General features: G+C 39.5%; 1 protein-coding gene across 4 annotated transcripts in view; it reads right to left on the reverse strand.

Annotated features, from left to right (window-relative positions):
- The window catches only part of APBA2 (amyloid beta precursor protein binding family A member 2), a 373,381-nt gene extending 355,826 nt beyond the window's left edge, over nt 1–17,555 (reverse strand). The window contains exon 1 of one of the 4 annotated variants that reach the window (XM_043987875.1): nt 17,419–17,555. The gene's annotated coding sequence lies outside the window, so the exon portion shown is untranslated. Of the gene's footprint in view, nt 1–16,866; nt 16,971–17,113; nt 17,274–17,418 lie in introns of those variants that run through there. The other 3 variants (XM_043987872.1, XM_043987873.1, XM_043987874.1) reach the window with 3 other exon arrangements.
- Nucleotides 17,556–20,637: the final 3,082 nt, after the last annotated feature.

The raw sequence follows: 20,637 nt of genomic DNA on the forward strand, positions 1-20,637 counted from the left end.
CCTCTCCTAAAATTCTTCTGTGTACATCCTTGCTTCACTGACAACTAGAAATAAGGTTTCCATGTTTTCATGATTCTGTTTTTTGAAGAATAAAGTCAGCTGAACTTCGGAGGTTAACAATATGGGAACAAATTAATAGCGTGATTTACGGTTTGCCATAGAATTTTGTACTTATTGAAGAACACTGACAATTTAATCTAAAAACCCTGTAAATCTGTTAAGGCTAAAAAATTAAACATCCAAGTAAGTCTGCTGGCATGGCAACAACAGGCTATGCTACATAATAAGAGTCTGGAGCCAAAGCTGATTGTAACTGGACTCAAAAAGAGGAGATCTGGGCCTGAATCCCAGCTCCCCCACTAACCCACAGCATAGTCCTTGCTAATCAATTCATAGCTCTGCACCTCAGATTTTCTGCCTGCTCTTCCAATGGGTGTAAAAATCATCTTGTCGGCAAGTCAAAAGTTAGTCAATAAACAATGACTGAGTATTTGTGTACTTGAGAGGTCAAGGAGAGGAGCAAAGAAAATGAGGATACGGTCCCTACAGTCAAAGACAGACAGTGTAAGTGAAGGGATGGAATGCAAACATGAAACAACTAGGGAATCAATTTACAGGGCAACTTGAGAGTCCCTTCATTCAAACTTGCTAAAGGCTCCTCCATTTCAAATGCAAATTTCGCAAAAACTCTGGGTTGGAAGAGACCTCAGAGGTTAACAGGATCACAGAATTTCTGAGTTGGATAGGATCTCACTGGTTTCTAGCAGGTCCAGCCATAAAAGTCTTTCCTCAAAGACTCCCAGTGAAGGGGAATCTCCAGGGACAGTCCACCCCACTTTTGGACGCCTCTATTTGTTGGGAAATCCTTGCTGAAATAGTATCAAAATCTGCAACCTGCATACATTGCTGATACTGATATTTCTGCACACTAAGACCAAGAAGAAAAATTCCAATCCCTTTTTCACAGCCCATTTTAATATTTGAAGGTAGCTCTCATGCTTCCCTTCCCCAAACTCCTCCAAACTAAATAACAGTTCTTTCAAGCAATCCTCCTAGTCAGCTACAAGGGTAAGAGTAGTCACTGGATGTAGTGTGAAGACTTCAGGTTAAATCACACCTCAGACAGTTGCTTTGGGTGTGTCCCTGAACGAATCTCTTAACTTTCTCTCAGCCTGTTTCCTCATCTGTAAAATGCAGATTATAGTACATCATTCACAGGGTTATGAGGATCAAATGAGATAACATATATACAGTGTTTTGTAAACATTGAAGTGCTATATGAATGCTAATTCTCTGTAATGTTATCATTCTAGGATGAGGAGGAATATAAACTATGCCATCCTAATAGCCTTCTTCCAGTTCTTCAATGTCCTTCCTAAAACATGGCTACCAGAGTGGTTTGCACGTTGTCTCCCTGTTAGACTCTGAGCTCCTTGAGAGCACAGTCTTGCCTTTTTTTTTTCCAGAATTTAGCACAGTGTCTTATGCATAGTAGGTGCTTAATAAATGTTTACTGACTTCCAGATATAATCTAACCAGGACACAGATTGCTGGGTCTATACTAAGGAAATAGTTTCCTTATTCTAAGGCAGCTAAATGGCACAGTGGATAGATGATTAAACCTGGAGTCAGGAACACTCAATTTCAAATCCTGCTTCACCGGATCCTAGACCAGTCACTTAACCTTTGTTCATTTCAGCTTCCTCATCTCTAAAATGAGGATGATAGCAACAACCTCCCAGGATTGTTATAAGGAAAAAAAAAATGAAACAATATTTATAAAGTATTTTTCCAAACCTCAAAGCACTATGTAAATATTATATATAAATATTATTTCTGGATTTGTAGTAACACAGCCTAAAATCACATTCACTTTTTTGACTACCATATCACACTGTTGGCTAAACCTGAACCTGCAGTCCACTCGTACTTCCATGTCTTTTTTCATACTCCTATGTGTTTTTCCTCCATCCTTTACTCGGGTCAGAGGATTTTTTGAAGCCATGTGTAGGACTTTATACATATCCTCATCTAAGATACATTTTGCACAAATACAATTTTTAGATTTTAATTTTTAAACTGAAAGAAATCTGATAGGATTTGGCATCTGTTATCCTTGATCACATTAATGACACAGAATTGATTCGAGTTCATGTTCAAAAATTTTCTTAGATGGAATCTTGTACACCTAAGAGCAGCTCAGAAAAGGAAACAGTACAGGAAAAAACAAAACAGAAAAGCGTGTGAACAACTCACAGAGCACCAGATGAAGATAACAGACTCAGAAGGCAAGAACAGGAAAGAAACTTAGAATCTCTTGCTTAACAAAATCAAAGAGCCATTTTCTTATTGTATAAGATTTGTCAAATTAAGCAAGCATTTAAGGTACCTTCCCTGTGCTACATATTACCATCTTACTTCACCAGTACTTTTATGAGAAGGGGCATACTAATTTTGATAAATTTGTGTGTGTGTAGAAGTGTGGTTATTTTATATAACCAGGTATGTTTTCAATCTAATCCAATTCAATAGGCATTTATTAAACACTAGTAACTCCAAGGCACTGTGATAGATGCTGAAGACAAAATGATGGAAAGAAACACCATCCCTTCCCTTGAAGAGCTTACATTCTACTGAAGCAAGTTTAAAGCACCTGAAGGAACTCCAATCCTAATACCACTTCTATTGGAGACAATCAGTTCAGTACTAGTGGAAAGTGGACTTGGAATCAAATGACCTAGATAATACTTCTTTAGAAACACATTAGAGATACATCTCATGAAAAGAGGCTGGATGACATGCATGGTGCCTACATTTCCAGTTCTAGATTCTATGATACATTTTTATGCTCCACTGATATGGGCTGGCGATAGGCAAAATTCTAAATGTGTAAAACTTATTGTTACGTCCTTCACCTTCTTTATCACCAGCTCCTTTTGTCCTCTTAGCACTCTTCTCTCATTCCAGATGCTTCTTACCCTCATTGGAGTACCTTGCTATGTTTTATTGGTACCTCTCCCACACATTTTGTTGGTACCTCTCCCACACATTTACATTCTAATCTCTCTAAGTTATTTCTAACCAGGACTTAGTTCCCCAATTAGGCTCTAAGATCTTTAAGGTCATAGACTGTTTTTCATCTCTGTACCACCCGTGCTGAGAATACAGGGCCTTGCACACAGCAATGACTTAATAAATGTTGAATTAATGTTGTCAAATGTTTGTCAATATGGTTCAAAGTATGACCCTTCCTAAGGGTGTTCACATTTCAAAACTGCACTTGAAATGTAGAAGATATTTAAAAGACAAAGGAATGAAACTATAATCCTATTCAGTGGACATTTCACAAGCACCTATTTCAAGGTAATGTGGTGGTTATAATGACAAGCAATGGATTTCATACTTGGGTTCAAGGGTCTTGCCTGGTGCTCCTCGAATCACATCAAATAGTCACCCACTTTTTATATGGCTTCAAGACATGGAATACTATCATCTCCAAAGAATTAAAAAGCAATATCATTCAGAAGGCAATAGAGACCATAGTGGGATTCAATCCATAAGAAGTAAGGATTTGCAAAGAAAAAAATAAAAGGTGTCATCAAATAAAAGTAGTTATACTTTTATTTTTAAAAAATCAGTTATGATTTTTTAAAAGTATGGGTTCGTCAAATAGCAAGAGGGAGGGAGAACTATGAAACAACCTGTGTGCTCCACTGTTATGCTTACAATGTCAAGAGAAAGTGAGTAAAGCCTGGAGTACATTGGGTGGATTTCCCATCGTGAATTTATGAGAAGATACAAGATGAGTTAGCAACGAAAGATTGTCCTGCATAGGTTGTGACTGCTTCACTGGAGGGAGCATGCACATTGACAAAATGACAGATGTGGAGTTGTCATTTTTCACAAGCATTTAGAAAGTGGTCACCTCTTCTACCTACTCATAAGATCAGCCCTACTGACACTCCCTAGTCTAGTTTCCAAAGTACCACTAGTATCCAAGCCACTCATTCTGATTCAGTGAGGAAAAAAACTACATCTCCTGACCTTGAAGTCAGGATTCCTAGCTCTGATACTTTCTATAAGTATAACCACTGGCAAGTCATTGAACTTCAGGCTCCTAAAGTGTAAATTATACTACCTATGTTACAAATTTTTTGTTACCCTTTTTAAAGTGCTATAGAAATATGAGTTAGTATTCTAGTTCCATTTCTGTGTTTGTTTCTATACCAAGTTATCTTTGATAACCTTTCATTCTTTTCTATCTTTAAATCACTTTTCTTCCTCTCATAAAAATATTCTTCACAAGAATGTAATTCACATTTCCTAATGTTCTATGAATAAAAAAGACACTGTAACAAGTAACTGATGTGTCCTCCAAGCTAATCAACTGCCTAAACAAAACTAAACAAAAGCTGAATTTAAAAGAATAAAATGGGGGGGGGGGGCAGCTAGGTGGTGCAGTGGGTAGAGCACTGGCTCTGGAGTCAGGAGGACCTGAGTTTAAATCTGACCTCAGACACTTGACACTTGCTAGCTGTGTGACCCTGTGCAAGTCACTTAATCCCCATTACCCTGCAAAAAAACAAAAACAAAAACAAACAATAAAACATCAACTAGAATGCCTGGCTTAGAGAACAGAAATTATTTTTGCTGTGTTATGTACAAAGCCTCATGTATTGTGGATACTCACATTTTTCATGATCATAAACCCAGGATAAGGATGATTGAGCTTCTTTTGGTTAAATTGTTGATGGTCCACTTAAAGAAAGCTGCTCTGTGAGCATAAACCCCTACTAGTTGGTGGCAGCTGTCCTGTCTCCCACCAGTAAACAGATGGTAGCAAAAAAAAAAAAAAGTACCCAGTCACTTTGGTCAGGCCCAGTACTGGTTTAAACAAAAATTTCAAGTGTGCTTCCCCCAACTAAAGGTAATTTGAGTGAGATGTTAAATAAAGCAGCATGGAGTCAACTTTCAACTTTTCCTTGGGCTTAACGGTCATGGATGTTTTACCCTGAATGTCCTCGTAAGTTATTAAACAGAAGATAGAAGTATTAGTTTTGTTTCTGTCACTCTCCCACTGTTATCTTTGATCAGTCATTTACTTTCTCTGCTCCTCAGTTTTCTCACCCCTTCTAAGGAGATAATATGATGTCTGTTCCTTCTTGAAAACCTTTAAGCCCCCAAACAAATGAAAAATACAAAGGAAAAAAATTGATGAATGTCCAACCAAGTGATTCTTTTGCTTGAGAGAAAATTGAAATCAATAGTAAGGTTTGAAATCACCTATTGATTTTAATAATTCATTTTCAGTACCACCACAATCAAAAACATTTTTAACACCTGCTTGTGAACTGTGCAGAACAACACTGTACAGAACCACCTGCATAGATTCTCTGCCCTCTAGGTCCTTGCAATCTAAGATATAAATAACAGTGAGGCAGAAGGATAAACCAAGGACAGACAGGACAAAATGTTATTAAACAAGAACATAAGCAAAATGAGTTATAATGCACAAGTAAAGGGCCAAATGTGTTTACTGATTGTAGTAATTGTAAACAGAAGATAGAAGGGCAGAACAGGAGAAAAGGGACATGTCACTCCTCTTCCATTTATCAGTGACTAACTCTTTAGATAGAGAGTTAGCTCAATATAAGACAAAACAATGAACCTGGGAGGCAGAAAATCCATATTGAGGCTTGGCTCCACAGCTTTTAACTATGAGACCCTGGACAAGTCATAATCTCTCCAAGGTACCATTTTCTCATCTACAAAATGGGCATAAGAGTTAATAAGAGCTCATAACAAAAGTTAACACATATAATTCTTTAAGGCTTACAATTCATTTTACTTACATCATCTTATTTTAGCTTCACAATCATATGAACTAATTCTTACAACTACGGGTAAGCTAGGCAATGCAATGACTTTCATTTTAATAACAATTATCCATGGTAATATTTTACATAATTGCAGTATATAACCTAAAGTTGATTGCTTACTGCCTCAGGGAGGGGAGGGAGAGGGAAGGAATTTGGAACTCAACACTTTAAATTAAAATGTTTATTTAAAAAATTATATTGGTAACCTATTGAATGGAGCTCACAGGATCACAGCTCTAGAGTTGAATGGGAAGGCCTTAGATGCCATCTGCTTCAACCTCCTCATTCTACAAATAAAGAAACTGAGACCCAGTGAGTTAATGGGCAGCTAGGTAGTGTGGTCGATTACACTACTGGACTTGGAATCAGGAAGACATGAATTCAAATACTACCTCAGTCATTTACCTACTCACTGTGTAACCCTGAGACACTTCTCCCTGCCTCAGTTTTCTCATCTGTAAAATGGGGATAAAAATTGCACCTATCTCACAGGGTTGTTGTGAGGAAAATATGAGATACTATTCTTAAATGCTTTGCAAAATCTTAAAGCACTATATAAATGCTAGCTATTGTTATTTTTATCAGTTATTAATCAGCTCACCCAAGGGGACACTGGGAGCAGACATCGGAGCTAGAATCTGGCCTCAGGTACTCTGACTATAGAGCCAATGTTCTTTCCACAGTACTGAATGCCCCTCTGTTGCTATGAGGAAAGCACCTTTATAAACTCCACATGGGAGACCTTGGTTTCCCCGTCTGTAAAACGATGGGGTTGGACTACTTAGCCTCTGAGATCCTTTGGAATTCTAGACCTGTGATCTGACATGCTGCAAAGCAGCTTGCAGAGAAGCAGTGGAACAGCAGAATAAAGTAAATAACAGAATGAGAACATTGCTGGCCAGCAACAGAGAAAGGCCCACTCGTTTTGACCGACAATGTCAAACAGACCACAAGGAAGTAGCAGAGAGATAAATAATAATAGCTCTATACCAAAGTTTTAGCCATGAAATGATGAATTTGTCAAACAATCAACATTTATCAAGCCTCTATGTGCATGGCACTGTGTCATGGGCCATGGAAGGCATAAAGAGGTATAAAACATAGTAATTGCTCTCAAGGACAGTGTGCACAGAGGAATGACAGATATTCAGATGACCTCTAAATTCATTTCCAGTTCTGAAGCTATGATTCAAATATAAAGTGAGTAATCAATCAAAAAGCCTGCAGTCAGTGTTCCTGATATGAAAAACAGTGTTCTAGGTGCTGAGAGTATTAATACCCCCCTAAAAAATGAAATTGCCCCTGCTCTCAAGGAAAATGACAAGTGCTATGTGAGAAGAGCATAGAATAAATTCTCTAAGAGGTTCAGGGGGTGAAGGGATGGCTGAGGGCTGTTATTATCATGGAAGGCTTCATAGAAGAGCTGGAACTTAAGCTAGGCTGTAATGGATCAGATTTAGATCAGCAAGTAGGAAGGTAGAATGTATGCCTAGTATGGCAAAGAACAAAAGCAAACGCATAGAAAGAACTGGCTAATTCAGGGTAGACTAAGACCAGACAGACTTGAGCAAAGAAAGAATAATGGTGGAGATACAGTTGGACAGGGTGATTGGGGCCAGCTCATAGAAGGTCTTAAATGACAAAGTAATACATTGGGACTTTATCCTGTAGTCACTGAGGCCCACCTAATGGTTTCTGAAGACAACTGGTTGACTTTTTGACAAATGCAGAATCCCACAATAGCAATGACCTATATAGGGTAGTCACCTTGTCAGCATGGAATCATGATACAGTGAATCCTTTTCTTCCTGAAGAATTTGGCTACAAGACTTAAGAAATAAGGTTAGTATTCAGCCAGATTAGAGAAACTAGGAAGTCCACAGATACTGACACTAGGTTAGACCCCACTCTCTGAGCAGGAACCCTCACCAAGACCCAGAGGTTAATGTTTTCAAAGAATCCTCCGAGATCCATTGTGAAAGACCCCCATCTTGTGGGTCCACTGAGGGCTCTTCCAAAGAATCCTGTACCATCACAGCTTCCTAGGTAAGCCCTTAGCCCCACAGCACTTACCTTCTGACAAGGTAGGGCTTCCCATGATCACACAATCATAGTTTATCTTTCTACCACAGGACGTGAGCAATCGTTCACAAAAACATGATATTCTTCAGGCATCATTTTTTTCCTCTTTCTGAAGGGAGTAGGCACACTCACTCTTATGAAAGAATCAAACTGCATAACAGTTTTTTCAACTACACAACACCAACACTACCAACATCATCATCTCCACAGATGAGTGACAGATGAGTAAGAATTGATGTCATATGCTTGGGCCGAGGCTTTACAAACCATGAATAGCAGAGAACAGAGAAAGTTTATCTGATAATTTGTGGGAGAAGGGTAATGCTTTTCCAGAATGACCCAGGTCCATATGAGTGGACTTTTTTGAAATTTAATTTTCCAGATAATTACTTAAATTCTTTGCTCTACTTACACAGATTTCTATGTTTTCTCCCAATTAATTTTTGTACAAATGGAAAATAGCTATTTCAAAGTCAATATGTAATAGTACTAACTGGAGAAAAACGTGATGCATTTTAATGAAATCTGCAATGCTTACATCAGAGAGTTGGTGTTTAATCAGCCTCTAAACCCCTACCACCAGCAGCAAGCTCTTTATGTAATCACAAGGTATTTTTTTAAGTGAAAAACTAACCATAAAAAGGAATTTGGACACACCTGGTGATACCAAGGCACAAGTATCTCTTTAAGAGTTTAGAAGGAAACAAGTCAATTGGTTAAACAAACAAATTAGTGACTCTCCTGGGGATTTTAAATAGCTGAATCCGAGGCATATATGCCACTGGGTGAGATCGCAATCCAGGAGTCACCTGTGGAGAAGATTCCCACAGGGGTTAAGGAGAATTTTTCTCTTCTCTCACCCCCTGTGGCCATGTAGCTATGGAGGGGAGCTACTTGGCCAGTAGGAGACACAACATCCAAAAGGGATCAGATGCAAAGTCTCGAGAGAGAGACACACATACAAGGAAAGTCATTTAAGTGAAGAAGCAGCAGCTTCAAGCATGACATTCCCTGGCAGCAGAGAAGAGAGTTGTGCTATGGAGAAGTCACTTAACTCCTCAGAAACTTACCAGTACAACCTGCAGTGATGAAATCACAGTTCTAGAACATAGACATACTCCTATGAGAGCCACATTGAGATGGATGCTCCACACAGGTCAACTTGGTTAGGGAGTGCTCCTCCCACACTCTGCCCCCATTTTTTTCATCTGCTTAGAAGACTAACAGAGATTTCAGAGTTGGGGAAACTGGGCAGGGAGGGCAGAGGGAATGACCAGGTTGTTTTTTGAAAGGATAGCCTCTGAAATTATTCATAAAAGGAACAGTTTGACAACAAGAAATTAAGTGGTAGTTGCAAAGACCTTCTGACTATAAGGTACCTATTAGTCTAGGACAAGGACATGGATTCTCATAGCAGAATGAAGTGAAATTCAAAATATAGATTTAATCTTAGCTTGGGGACACTCTACTGGACTATAGTGCTAGCTCATAAATCTGGCTATAACTAAGGAGATGTCAGCTTGCCCTTATCAGAGAAAGGCTTCCTAGCAGGAAGGAGTTGAGTTGGCCAGCAGGTGCCTAAAAGAGATGCAGATCAGTGGCTGATAGCAGACAGAAGCTCAGCAGATACCTGGCAGAGAAACACCTAACAATGAAAACTGAACCAGTATCTAGTAGCAACCTAAAAAACCATTGTAATCCCATCTGGCAGAAAGCACATGGCACATAGGCAGAAGGACCAGGACCAGTGTGGAAGTACCACAATGATACCAGAGTCAGCAAGACTTGGTTCTGCCTCCACCTTAGTGTAACCCTGAGCAATTCACTCAATTTCTCTGAGCTTCCTTTTTCCTAATATGTAAAATTAGGGGATTTGACTTGATGACCTCTATGGCCCTTTCTGGCCCTCAATCTATGATCCTGTCATCCCACCAAGGAAACCTCGGCAGCCAGGTGATACTATAGATGTTAGTTGCCCCTAAACACACACCCGATAGCCACACACATTTCCTACCCACACACTTCACACAATTTCTGTAAGTATGTCTTTTCTTGGTCCACTAATGAGATGTTTTCAGGGGATGGTATGGCCTATATATGTGTTTTTTTTAATTATGATACCTTGTCAAATGCTTTTTAACTAATCCTGTACCCCATGTTGTCAAATTAATTACAAGTCAAGAGCCATTACAGCTTCTCTTGATTTACCTGTTTTACCCAGGGAAGTAAGCCCAATACTTAACTCCAAGACATTGAAAACACTTCTTAAGGTAAACCCCACTTAGGCCAGTCTGAACTCAAGCCAAATGTCCTTTGGTTATAACCCTTTGCTTTGGCTGGGGAAATGCGCTATCATGGTACACAGGAAAGCATCCAGCCTAGCAAAAAGATTTGGGCTCTAGTCTGGATAGGCATTTAATTAGCCATGTGACCTCAAGCAAATCACCTAACTTTTCTGGGCTTTAGCTTTTTTAGCTAAATGGTCTCTAAGATCCCTTCTAGCTCTTAAAATTCTATGATCCAGGTGTGTGACAGAGAAGGGAGGAGTATGGCTGGTGACAAGATTCAGCTATGATTACTCAACACGCCAGAGCTAATTTTAGATCCACTTATTGTCAAATCTCAATTAACCAGCTGAACAGTCAGACAGATTGTCCCAAAATAGCGTACAGTCAAATCACTGGCTAAATCAAGGATATGTGACTTCATCAGTGTGAATTCTCCCTACACTGATAAAGCTCACAACCACACAAAGCCTTGGCAGATGATCTTCATGATTTGTAGAAGGGTTGAAAATATTCCTCACCTGGTGGACAACTCTCTAGTGAAAAGCCATTCCTGACCTAATTAAGTTGACCTTCAAATGACAGGCAAGCCATCACTATAGCCATACTCGAAACATTTCTAGCTTGGCACAATCTCCCAAGTTCATGTTCTCCTCACATGGTATTTCAGAATCAAAGGCCACCTCCATGCCACAATGAGGCACTGGAATAGAATTCTACTGGAGGAAAACTCAGGATTATTTTCTTTAATCATTTATATTTTATATCAGCATGCCAATTCTTCCACCAGATTGACCTTCCTAATTATATTCTGCTTTAGCCAATATTTAATTCTTCTGCATAATTACTTAATAATATACCAATTCATGGCAAGGGGGAAAATGCCCATGAGCACTCTGGGTGGCAAAACCCAGCAAAAGTTTATTTTGAATAATCCGTAAATCCAGAAGCAGCATAATTTAATGATGGATACAGGACTGGGTTTGGAGACAAGAAGATTGATTCAAACCCCAACATTAACACTTACTAGCTATGTGGCAAGTCACTTAACCCTGATGTACCTCAAGCAACTCCCTGGAATGTATCTACTGAGTCATAGCTAAACTGCTATCTACCATGGCGGGAAAGTTCCTCCATACTAATGAGATCTCAGATCTTTCAAGTATTCCGGTAATCCATAAATTTGTATGCAGATAATTAAAGGCTGTCTGAAATAGCTTAATGTAACAATTCCATTGAGGTTAGGAAAAGAAAGGCAGGGGAGCAGGGAGATCTGCAGGTCAAAAGAGTTGACTTGGGCAATAATTAAAATACCTTCTCATACTCTTTCCCATTCAGTTATGAAAAATAGGACCTGCCACCAAAGTCAACTCAATGTCCAACTTTGCCTACAACAACAAATATATCCTGAATGTACAAAGAGCTTTAGAATTTGCATAGCAATTTATACACATTCTTATTAGAGCCTCACAAGTATCTTACGGAATAAGTAGGTCACATAGATCGAATTATACTCCTTTTACAAAAGAAGAAACTGAGACTCAAAGATGGCTAGTGGCTTGCCAAAGACAGAGCTAATAAGTATCAGAGGCAGGATACAAACCCAGATCTTCCTGATGCCAAGTCCTACGCTCTCTACCCAGTAAGTCACAATGCCTCCCCTCCCCTCAGTTTTCTGGGAAGGTGGGCTATTCTAGAACATCATCAGCTGGAAAACAGGGGACAGAATACAGAAAGGTGATGAGGAAACAAATTAAAGGCTCATAGTGGTTCTTTTAAGATGCAACAACCCTTCTTTTTTTATTCTTTGTTATAAGGGATGGCTTGCTGGATGGGGAAGAGTGAGACTGGTGTATTTGAGAACAAAGATGATATAAATTTAAAAATAAAAATAAAATTCAACCATCCCCTGGGGAGAGTTAAGACACATTCATAATGTTTTAGTTAAAGAGAAGATCATATAGGGAGGCAGATAGCTGGCACAGTACTTGGGATATTAGACTTGGACCTGGTAAGACTGGAGTTCCAGTCCTCCCTCAGACACTTAATAGCCAATGTGACCATAGGTAAATCACTTAGTTTTTCTCAGTGGCAATTTCCTCATCTGTGAAATGGGGATAACAGTAGAACCTACTTTGCAGATTTGTTGTGGATCAAATGAAATAACACACAAAAACCACTTCGCAAACCTTAAAATGCTTTGTGTTTATTATTGTTGTTATTAGTAAAAGGAAGAAGAAAATGGGATAGTAATGAGAGGAAGTCTGTCCTGTATTAACTGAATGACCTTGAACACCTTATTTCCTTCTTCTAGGTCCCAGTTTCCTCATGAGTAAAATGAGAGGGTTTGACTAGATCAGTGGTTCTTAAAGTGTGGTCTAGGGGAACCTTAGGAGTACCTAAGACCCTTTCAGGGAATCTGTGAGGTCAAACTATTTTCATAACCAATACTAAGAAGCTGGTATTTCTAAGATAATAAATTACCAATAGATATAACTCACACATAACCCTTTGGGGGGGTCTTCAATAATGTTCAATGATGTAAAAGGGTCCTGAGATCAAAAAGTTTGAGAACCACTGGAGGCAAAATAGGTCTGGGGCCAAGAGCTTGGGTAGATGCAGCAGACTTGATCTCTAAGTCCTTGCCATCTTTGCTTTATGATGGACATATCATCTATAACACTAATAACTCACATTTATATATCTCTTCCAGATTTACAGGGAAATCACTTTCCTCATAACTCTGTTAAGTGAGAAGTTTAAGTGTTATTGTCCCTATTCTATAGATAATGAAACTGAGGCTCAGAAAGTTTTTATAGCTTGCCCTGGGTCTGAGTCAGTATTTGAACCCAGGTCTCAGCTGACGAGAAGAACAACACTTTCCACTACAAAATGTGGCCTCCTATTCAAACTTTTGTGAGACTGTGTCAATGTGGAGGCCAAAGAATAGCCCAGAAAGAGAAGGGGTAAGTACCAAACGTAAACTTCCCCTCCCACCTGGCATCCTGGAGGCCTTCAGCAAACACTCTAGTCTGTACCTGCATTTGGCACACCTGTCACAGTTTGCCAGTGCCTGATAGCTGCACTGAAGTTTGCAATTTGAAATCATCCAATGTTGTTTTGACAAAGGGGTAGACTAGGAATTAGGTCGACTAACTGATGCTAACTTCTTGAGGAACCTTGAGCAAGTGGTTGAATCTGGGGGCCTCAGTTCTCCCTATCTGTAAAATGAGAAAAAAATTCCCCTACATTACTACAATGTCTTATCATTAAAGGCCTTCCTCCTAATATAAAGCCATTTATGATAAGGGACTGTGACTTTCTCTAGTTTTAAAGATAAATATCTTATTCCTCCCTCAATCCCTAGCCCACCCTGAACAGCAGTCTGATTTACAGAGCAATATTGTTAGCAATAGCTATTTTTGTGCCAGAGGCAAGCAACACTATACTGAAGCCCCAGAACATGAGGAGGTTACAAGGGGAAAAGGAACAAAGGTTGGCCAGGGCTTTGCTAAGGAGGAACACTAGCTACTGGGGAGTGGAGGGGGTGGGGAGGAAGAAGAAGCACCATGGCATAGCTTTCTATTTTACCTAATTATTCTTGCTAAGTGCTAGCTCAGGTGAACCCTCTAACGTTTCACCCCAGGACAAAGCTTTGGTTACCCTTCCTTAGTTCTACTAGTTTATATGATGTTAAAATACATACAACCACAGCTCCATCAGAGAGCTCCCTCCCCCGCCCAGATTTCCATCCTGATTCCAGAGGCAAACACAACATTCACAACACCCCAATTTTAAACAAAGCTCAGCCTGATGGCAACATCAGCAGCAAATGTGTTTTTCCTCTAAGTTCTTCAGTTGTGTCTAGGAAAAGCTAAAAGTGTTTTAGCACAATATCTTAGCTTCTAGAGGGTGTGATGAACTTCTTTTTTACAATTATCTTTTATTTTTTACTTAGTATTTTTTTAAGTTCAGTTGACAAGTCATATTTATGCTGCTCTATTTCACAATCCATCACCATTACTGTGAAACTTTAATTTTTTTTTAAATCCTCCACTGAAAAGGTTAAGAAATTCCAGGTTAAGTATGTCTCTAAGCCAAGAATTCATACCTAACCTGGGGCAGACCACCTTGGCCAGGTCTATTCAGAAAATAACTCTATAATCAAGAGAAATCTATTGGAAGTTAATCCCTCTTCAGAACTCCCTTTCCTTTCTAGAATCTGATAAGGATCTTCTCACATGGGATCTGATAAGGCATTTATTCCTAGTTGCCTAACTACAATTCTTTGGAAATATAGAGTCAATCAGAAGGTGCTTGCTCTGGCTAATAAACAATTCCATTTGAATACCTATATGACTTAGTTAACAAGTAATTCCGGCATCTTAATACTATTTAATGGCATCATATAGACCTGGCTTGATTCTTAAGGCCATCAAATACTGGAAAGAATTTCTTTTCAAATGCTTATTAATCATACCTGAGTTAAGCTCTAAATGAAGAAAGGTAAAACTGAAAAACAGCAAGCTAAAACTCATTTCCTAATAAATTGGACATTTTCCTTCAAGTCAAGACAGATTTAATACCTTCTTGTAACTTTCTGCCTGACTTCTTTCTCCATCAGTTTCTTTGAATATTTATTCCACTCTCTGGTCCATGGGCTTCTTAGCACAGAAATGGAAGTAGTGACATTCAAAGCATCAAAGAGGTCACGTGATAGACTGCATTCTCAATACTGCCTCAAAAAGTCTCCAGAAGTCACAGCTAAGTAAACTCAAATCTGCAGTCTGGGGGGAGGGAGGGAATGAGGGCAGAGGAAACAGGAAGAGAGAAGAGGGACAAGATGGAAAAAGGAAAAATAGCTCCCCCTTCTCATCCCCAGATAATAACAAAAACACTGTAAAAAAAAAAAAAAACAGCTGCTATTTCATGTAAGAGACTGTTTTTAATCCAAAGGAATGATAATGGGGAACAACATATGTAATTCTCAGCACTTCCCAGGCAGAACAAGAAGTGTGGATTTCAAGAAAAGTTTTCCTTTCTAAACCCCCAAGCCCCTGGTAGAATATGATTGCTAGATCTTCAATGTTGCCTAACAAAAGAAAAAGGAAAAAAATCTCAAAGGGGGAGGGGAGGACAGGCAAATGACATAAGGCATCAACTACTGCACAGCACAAAAATTATCATTCATATATAAACATATTTTTAATTACATTATCATTTTGATATTATGTTTTACATCTTTAGGATAAGAGAACAATATACAATTACAAATGTCTACTTTTTTTGTACTTCCCCCAGAAACCACAGACTGTTCAGGCAATCGTTATTTATGAAAGCAAAAAACAGGTCAAGACTAAGGCTCAGCATAATTAACAACTAATAAAACTGATACTATGCCTGAAATATCAACAACAACATTTATGCAAAGAAGACTGCTTTCCAGATCTATTTTTTAAGTATCTTAACAGTGTGCTATTCAGATGACAGTCTATTTTTTTTGAAAAGGCTATAGCCTCAAATAATAAACTTTAAAAGTTATTTAAAGATGTGTATTTTTTTAGGTTTTTTCAATTCATTTAAAACATTGGTCTTATACAGTAGATTTAACAGAAAGAACTCTAGCTAGATTACAAAGTATATTCCTATGTAGCCATTAAGTAGTAGGAAAGCTTTGGTGGGGTGGGGGGATGTCCTATCAGATTGGTATATGGGGGCTAGGGTATGTGGGGGGGGGTGTCATCTTTTATGTCCTTGTCAGAATGTAATCACAACCAGAAAAGGGTATAGTGAACAAGTCAACTTCATAAATAAGAAAGCATAACCTGTCAGTTGTTAAGGTAGATCATGCCAATTCCTCCCTATTGAACAATTCAGCACCCGCATACAGTACCCTTCTTCCCTGTAATAATATCAGAATCCTTTTTTCATTGAGTCAAGCTAAATCTGGCCCCAAAAATGCATATTCAGGTTTGTCACACTGTTTATCCCAAGAAAAAGTGATATGGATGATTTTTAATTAGGTAGCTTTTCCCTCCAGACCTCATTATAAAGGGGAAAAAAAGGGAGGGAAAAAAAGATCAAAAGATCTGATTCAGTTGCCACACTGGAGGCATGAAAATCTAGAGACAAATACAAACTCAGAGAGGTGCTGAGTTACATGGGGACTTTTATGCCATCTTCAAGTGCATTAAGGAAAATGAACTTCCAGCTATCCTGCAGAGCACAATAGAGGCAAATAGGTATGACTTAGTAGAGGCACACTTATTTTTAAAGCACAGCATCCGATAATATAGAGAAAATGACCCTTTCTCTAGAAGACATTTACTTACTAAAAGATGCTAGGGAGAAAACGGAAAGGAGGGAGGCGGGCAAAAGCCCCAAAACACACCACAATAAAAGACTTCCAAAGAAAGAAAGGGCTGAGCCCATCAGTAAGCAGCACCTTTCTGAGATACGGATATTTCCCACTCCCTAGTTATTTAGAAATGAGAAAGATGCAAAAGCAGCAAAGCTTGTTTCCGCTCTCGCCGCGGCTCCCCCCCCCCACCTCCCTCTGACCACTCACCCCACCACACTATCTACCACAATAGCAGGAAGAAAGGAAAGCTGTTCGGTACCAGTCAAGAACATTCTCTGAAATCCATCCCCTGCATGCAGGCAGCAGGCAGAGCTATAAACAACACTACCACCACCACCACCTTTCCAGGCAACACATCAAAGTGACAAACCCGAGCAGACTGCTCCCACGTTAAAGAAGCCCTGAGACAGCAGCAAGCCCCCTCCACCCCCAGCCCACTCCGCGCGCGCCTCCTAGCCCTCCTTCCCCTGCCCTGCCCTGTCCTCCTCCCAGATCCCCTTCCCCACCTGGCTCCCTGTGCATCGCTGGTAGTTGTCTGCATGCTTTAGCGGGGTGGCCGGGGAATGCGATTTGGTGGCGGCAGCAGCATCCCTCTTCCAGACGCTAGGGCTGGGGGGAGGGGGGATGGCAAGGGGGCCAAGCATGCACACTATTCCCCGGACTGGAAAAAAAAATTCATCCTCTCTTTTGCTGACCTATCCGTCTACTTTCCATCTATCTTTACAAATACCAAGGTAGGTCCCATCAGGCACAAACACAAGGGCTTGCACTCGCTTGACAAGTTAAGCTTTATTTCCTTTCTTCTCCTTACCTGTCTTGGGAAATGCTTGAATGGTTTTTCCCCCCCACTCCCCCCTCCCTCCTGGAGAAGACGAACAAGGGGCAGCTGCAACAGCTCTTTTGTGTGACTGCTTGAGAGCCACACACAGAGACTACTAATTAACCCAGGAAGCTGAATAGAGGACAAGCCCGGGTACCCCAGAATCTGTATAACTCAAGCTGCTCTCTAATGCTGGGAAGGGAAAGAAAAAAAGAGAAAACCTCCCAACCCTGGATACTGTTGCTAGGCCTGGCAAAGCTTTCCCTCCTCTCCCTTCCTTCTGCTAGAGGCCTCCAACCTTCATCTCTCCACAGCTGCCTCTAACAGGGATTGGAGTTAAAGGTTTCCTGATGAGACTAGGGTATTTGAGAAAGAAAGAACAAAGAGTGGTTCAAATCCTGAACAGGGGTGACTTCCCTGCATTGATTGCTACTGAGATAGTTTTCAAATCAGTGAAGCCACCCTAGTCGTTCCCCTGGGTGTGGGTCTAATACAAGGAGGAATTCAAGGCACGGAGGGGCAGGCGTGAGATTCTGGGTCCCTTTAAATTTCTTCCATAGATAAATGCTACCATCTAAGGAACCTGTTCCACTAACAGTGACTAGCTTCATTCCAAAGTTTATCAATCCAAAATACATTTCTCAAGCACCTACCTGGTGCACAGTAAGTTCTTACTAAATGCTTGTTGCCTAACCGACTGGACTAATATATGCAAGGTCTTGTGCTAGGCATTATGGAGATTAAGGAGGCTTGGAGTTTGTACCCCCAAAGCAATGACATCATGAAAATGGTGTAACACCAGGGGGCAGCATTATACAAAGCAGAAGGAATGTCTAAAAGGATTGATTTTGTTTGTACAGGGTACAACAGTGACTAGCAATTTTTTCAGCTAGGGCAAAAAGGAGAAAGGAATCATCCCCATTCCTATCCCCAAGATCACCCCACACACACACTCCTGGTCACTTCAAGGCTTCTAGCTTATGAAAGGAGTGGAATAAATGCTTCCCTATGAGATAATGCAGGAGGAGAAATCTGGCTCTTTGTGTTCCTTACTGCCCTTTAAGTTTTCTGCCCTGGAACAAAGTGCCAATGCCCCTGCCCTAGTTATAATTGTGGTGTCAGGAATGAAAGGGGCCACTTATTGCCTAGTGACTTGTTCAATTTTTAAAATATCTTCAGGAGTCTTAGACTGGGGCTATATCACACATGGAACCATATTTACAAAGTATTTGGTGTAGACTTTTTTTTTTTAAATGAGGCAATTGGAGTTAAGTGACTTGCCCAGTGTCACACAACTAGTAAGTGTTAAGTGTCTGAGGCTGAATTTGAACTCAGGTACTCCTGACTCCAGGGCTGGTGCTCTATCCACTGCGCCACCTAGCTGCCCCTTGGTGTAGTCTTTTAATATGAATTTTACAAAATCTAAAGAATCATTGTATGAACTCTACTTTTTAGTTACCAGATGACACAATTTCAATTCAATTGAAAAAGCATTTATTAAGTGCTTACTATGTGGTAAGGGTATTTTGGGTGATTTGGTAACTAAAAAATGGAATTCCTACAATGATTCTTTAGATTTTGTAAATGATCTGGATCAAACTTTGGGCAATCTATATTTGGGCATCTAAAGGAAACTGAACACCTACACCAAAAGATAGCCAAAGTGAAACTCCCATGTGTATTTGCTGTTGTTCAGTCACTTTCAGTCATGTCTGATTCTTCATGACAGCATTTGGGATTTTCTTAGCAAAGATACTGGAGAGGTTTGCCATTTCCTTCTCTGGCTCATTTTACAGATGAAGAAAATGAGACAAAAAGGGTTAAGTGACTTGCCCAGGGTCACACAGCTACGAAGTGTCAGAGGCCAGATTTGAACTCAGGAAGATGAGTCTTCCTGACTCCAGGCCCAGTGTTCTACCCACTACACCACGGCAAGAATTCCTTCCATAGTATTATTGACAAGTGACCAAACAGATTTTGTTTGATTCTACTTTTGGATAGCTCTAAATATTAGGAAATTTTCTTTACATGAAGCCTAAGTTTCCAGAAAATCCTACTCACAGGCCTCATCACAGAATGGAATGTTTGCTCATCATGTATTACAGTATTGATAAAGCATATGCAAATGAAAATATACCATGAAAAATAATTGCAATTTATATACTAACCTATGTTGCTGAGAACAAATTAGTGAAGGAATTCTACAAAGAACTTGATAAAACCCCCAAATCAAATCAACATATACAATATTGGTAACTTCAGCATAATTATAGGAAAAAGCATAGATGAGGAGAAATATTTGGAAAAGTATGGTTCAGGAAAAAGAAAGAGAAAGGCCAAAGACTTTCTCCATATCATAGGTCTCCATATCATAAACACTTTTGTCTAAAAAATTGGTAGGCAATGGACATAGAAAACACCAAATAAAACCATAAAGAACAAAATAGACTATATTTTAAGAAATGGGGGGACAGCCAGGTGGCACAGTGGATAAAGCACTGGCCCTGGATTTGGGAGAAACTGAGTTCAAATCTGGCCTCAGACACTTGACACTTACTAGCTGTATGACCCTGAGCAAGTCACTTAACCGTCACCCCATGAAAGGAAGGAAGGAAGGAAGGAAGGAAGGAAGGAAGGAAGGAAGAAAGAAAGAAAGAAGGGGGAAACTTGTAATTGATGTGGGAGTTATCCCTAATTCTGTATAGTCAGACTATCAACTCATCCAAGATAACATCAAAATTTGTAAAAAGAAAAGAAAGGAAAGAAGAAAAGAAAGGAAGAATGAGAAAATACATAGTTTACAACTAAGACAATTTAACCTTGACTAATTTAAACAAGTTTATAAAAGTCAAAAATTGGAAATGGACAAAAAATGACATTGACAGAAAAATATAATAATTTCATCTAGGAGTTTGACTAATGAAAATTAATTACCACAACAAGGAGACCAGAAGAGCCTATAAAGTTCCTTAGTCGGCAAACATCTGACAATGTCAAGTAATTAATTACTTTGACAAGTAATTCCAAGTGGAGAGATATGGCCACCAAAGGTAACAGCAGATTTAAATATAAACTAATCTGAAAAGCATTTCATAGAAGAATGATGGGCAGTGATTAGTTGGTATCATCTTATAAATCAGAAACAATGGAGGATAAAGTAAGTTTAAAGAACCCTGGTCATATATTAGACTGAACTAATTCATGACAAGT

This window comes from Dromiciops gliroides, chromosome 2 (genome assembly GCF_019393635.1).
Source record: "Dromiciops gliroides isolate mDroGli1 chromosome 2, mDroGli1.pri, whole genome shotgun sequence".
Lineage (NCBI taxonomy): Eukaryota > Metazoa > Chordata > Mammalia > Microbiotheria > Microbiotheriidae > Dromiciops > Dromiciops gliroides.